The sequence below is a fragment of the Primulina huaijiensis genome, chromosome 18 (assembly GCF_012295235.1).
Source record: "Primulina huaijiensis isolate GDHJ02 chromosome 18, ASM1229523v2, whole genome shotgun sequence".
Classification (NCBI taxonomy): domain Eukaryota; kingdom Viridiplantae; phylum Streptophyta; class Magnoliopsida; order Lamiales; family Gesneriaceae; genus Primulina; species Primulina huaijiensis.
The window spans coordinates 13,668,914-13,673,220 of NC_133323.1; the positions used below are offsets into that span (position 1 = coordinate 13,668,914).

Genomic DNA, 4,307 nt, shown 5'->3' on the forward strand with positions numbered 1-4,307 from the left:
ACCCTCCCTCGGACTTTCCAAGTGGTTATCATTCATCGAGAGGATAAGTCCGTGGTTATGATTGTACACCATTAGTCCTTACGATCCGGGACAACACTAAGGCTCTATATGCTAGGGCTGTGCTTTGACTCGTTTACCGGCTCCAGGAGAGTCATCGGGTGGCGAGGTTGGGTGCAGTTGCGACACATATAGGAGCCAGTGCATTGTAGTCGGGGATTCACCGCTCACCTACGGGTGTGGATATCCTGTGTGATTTGATGAAATAATAGTGCGTGGAATCTCTGGCCAGAGTATAAGATGTACGTTGGAGAAAGAGTTCTTCGATAGTACACGCGATGCCACTATTATAGTTATCACATAGTTATCGAATTAATATGTAACCCTCGATGAACCAATGGTTGCAGATTCGATCGTGATATATGAGATGAAGGGACCGTACTGTACGTTAATCATAATTGACTGGTTCTTGCAGGCACTATCAGTGATACCTAGGGGATCATGGGGCGATGCTACTAGACGCTCTTACCATGATCCGAGGGTGCAATCAGAAAATAGTTCTGACATTTTTGATCAAGGTGTTGACGAAAAGAATGGGGCTGACTAAGGTAAGCCCGAATAAAGGATTATGTCCCAAATCACAAAGAGTTGTGAACCCACGGCTGGCTGTATCCCCGAACCATTGAGGGTCACACAAGCACTGGTTTACTTGTTCCCGTTGAGATAATAAATTCAATGAGTTGAATTTATAAGAAATAAGTTTGATATGATCAATCGATAAACTTATAGAAATTTTGAGAGCTTGACTGCTAAAGACAGTCAAAAGAAGTGCACATGCCTTATTTATATTTTGGTGATCTCACAAATATACGTTTTAAAAGAAAATCAAGATTGGAAAAGGTTGGCATGCATATTTAGAATCTTTAATTAATTTAATTAATTAGATTAATTAAGTTAAGAAAGGATTAAAAAAATGATGAGGGATTTTGATTCCTGATTTACGTAACATGCATCCACATGGATTTTATGGAAATTCATTGACTTAATTAATATGATTAATTAAGGAAATGACATTTAGTTAATCAAATTAATAATGTATATATTAATTTGATTAATTAATTGTTGGAGATCATCGCACATTTAGAAAAATGGAGAAAGTCTCCAAAATCCCATCAATCGAGATTGACCTTGATTTTGGCATGAAAATATTTTAGAATCTTTAATTGACTTAATTGATCTAATTAATTAAGTAAATTGAAGGTTAGTCAAAAATATAAGATTTGATTCTTGTCTTTTACGAGGAGGTGCATCCGAAATCTGAGGAGAAGACTTTTATTAACTTTCGGCTCTTCCAAAGATTAAAAAGACTGCTCTCAAAATTTTGAAAACAATTTTTTTCTTGATCTCAAAATACAAAATCTTCTACACTTTCTAGTGCAAGATAGAAGAGGAACACATATTCTAGTCGTGGACCTGATTCGGAGATTTGAAGAAAGTTCGAAGGGATTTACAACAAGAGCTACATCCGCTAATAACGGAGTAGTTGGTGCAAAGTAAATATTCACTAAAGATATATTTTAAACATCCTATGTATGTTTAATTTATGATAAAATCATACGAGCTCCCAAAACAAAACATATTTTGATTGTCAAAATAAATAAAAATTTTAAAACTTCCGCTGCGTTTGGGCGCGTGGAAAACCAAGATCCAACAGAGCGAACCACATAATAATTCTTCCTTTCTTTGCAATCAATACTCTAACGAAGTTGGAGTATTTGATCGAGCTTAAAATTCAGGTCTAGGAATCGACAGAAACCAAAGTGATTGAAAAAACCCTTATGAGACAAAAAATTACTAGCCATGATGTTGAGAGAAAGCGCTCTTCGACTTCTGCTAACATATAAAAGAAAAAAAATTATTCTCATAGACCAATATCATGTATTGACAAAAGAGATCTCGTCAAACCAAAAGGACTTAGAAGAACAATTCAAATAGCTAGATCAGTCAGAAAATTTAATTCCTTCACGTCAAGAAATCTCGATTGATCCTATTCCATCTCAAAGTCCAACAATTCAATAACCAGCTGAAGAACAGCTAGAATAAATACAAATCCTATGCACTTCTTTGAGGGACTTTCAAAAATTTCTTTGACTACCACGGATGAGATGTTGCAATCACTGGGTAGTACTACTGTTCGGGAACTGATTCGTGTATCTGCCCCTCCAACAACATATTCAATAAGTATCACTAATATTTCTGTCCAAAAAATTGGCACAGAAGAGTCTACACCTGATCCGTCGTCTCAAGTTCTACCAAAGTACACAAAAACCGGAACCTAACAACAGAACATTTCTTCTCTGATGTCATCTAGCGATGATTTAATCTTCAATTTTTTTCAAGCCCATCCATCTCCAACAATAAAAGAGCTTCAAGATAAAAATATTGACCAATAGGTTGAGCAGATTAGTCTAGTACATCAATATGACCATCCGTCAGATCAGCACGATCACTCAGAGCAGAATGTACTGCAGATTGAACCACCTTCTTACTCTTTGAATCAGTCGTCGCCATAAATAAACCTTACAGAACAGGAAAATATCTCTCAAAATTTCAGTGACATCGATATAATTAATCTATCTTTGTCAAATATTCAGAATGAGATACCTGGGTTGTCGGATAAAATTGTGATTTCTCTGGATCTTGAATTATCCAAGACTAAGATGCATGCTCGATCAATCACTAATTTTCTCCATATTTTGAATCGAATCGAGAAACAAGAAGTTATGCTAATAGGTCACATTGAAATACTTGGAAAACAACTTTCTGAAGTTGTTGACTAACTTCAAGAAGGGAATGGTGATGTCAAAAAGAGAGAAAGACGCAAAGAACTAGAAAAACCTAAGCCCTTTGCCTCCTCGTTTAAGCACAAGAAACTACCTGGTAGAAGTTCTGGTAGCGGGCATGATAGCAGCTTAAGTGGCGGATACAGATTCAGTTACTCTTCTCATCATCCTTTCAAGAGAAGATAGAATATATAATTTTATTCTTGTCTTTGTTTGTACTGTTATTAATCATTACCACACATTATTGTTTGGGTAAATTGGAAATCAGTACCTAAAATGATTGAGTTTGTGTTTTAGTGCCTGAAGAAAAAAAATTTCTTTAAAAATACCAAAAGTACCCTTATTACCTAATTTTATTTTAATTGATCCCCGCGCTCCGCGAAAATGGTATCAGAGTTTATAGGTTGATTTATTTCAAACACAAAATTTATTGTTACAAAGAAACAAAATGTTTGAGGAGGAGAATTTCGAAAATTATGAATCCGAACTTAGGTTCGAGAAAAATAATTTACAAGGATTATTCCAATATTTTGGAATATACACAAGAACATCTAACCATTGTTAGATATCCAGAGCAGAAAGGGAAGCCTCAGCACCCTCAGGTAAACTTATGATTCAATCTAATAAGTTTATGGAAATTGTACCAAATTTTTCTAAACTCTCTTTAGATCTTAGAGAAATTCAGGAAACAGTACAAATCTATGGCAATATGCTATATTTTGTACCACAACGAGTTGAAAAAATCCTTGAAAACCAGGAAGAAATTCTTGGAATATTAAAGGATATTCAAACAAGAATTCAAAAACTAGAACAACAACCTAGTTCTAGGAAAAGAACTTCAGGAGGTTGGTTACCACCATCATTTGGTACTGAACCTTTGTTACATCAACAAGGGAAAGCCAAAGTGGTGTCAAAACCTTTGACTGAAGAAGAAAAGATGATCAATCTAATTAAGTCTGTCTCAGAAAAGAAATTAATCTGATGACAACTTTAGAAAAGATTGGTCTAGAGGATCTACAAGAGCTTGCAGAATCTTTCGCAAATCTCAAAGTTGTAGATCTAAAGATGAACACAGCAGGAGGTGAAACACCTGCTATAACTTGGTCATCTTCTCAGGAACCACCAAGGGAAAGTGTGGGATCTCAAAATATACACATGAGAGAATCTCAAACTGAGTTCCATACCGGTGGAGGATCACACCCTGCGGGAACAAGGACAAGGAGAAATCAAATTCCCTTGCACCAAACACCCTATGGAAAAACTGTTTTAGATCCTATACATCCTTACGGGGTTATGCTTAACCTTGATGTATTAGATTTCAAAAACAGAGAAGAACTCATAGACGATTGGACATCTGCTATGAGAATTGCAGCAGGAACACTTGATCTCAACAGAGAAGGATTCATTAAACTCCTAGAAATGAGTCTTATGGGATCAGTGAAAATTGCTTGGGACATGACTTCGGTG

The 4,307-nt window shown here is 35.8% G+C and overlaps 1 long non-coding RNA gene across 2 annotated transcripts; it reads right to left on the minus strand.

The window, feature by feature from the left end:
* Nucleotides 1-1,906: 1,906 nt before the first annotated feature.
* LOC140965116 (uncharacterized) lies at nucleotides 1,907-3,045 on the minus strand. Of its 2 annotated transcripts, XR_012172972.1 has the most exons (3): nucleotides 2,935-3,045; nucleotides 2,662-2,837; nucleotides 1,907-2,576 (listed from the first exon to the last, which is right to left on the minus strand). It is a non-coding gene; the product is annotated as an uncharacterized lncRNA (long non-coding RNA). The 2 variants fall into 2 exon arrangements; XR_012172971.1 differs by having other exon boundaries at nucleotides 1,907-2,837.
* Nucleotides 3,046-4,307: the final 1,262 nt, after the last annotated feature.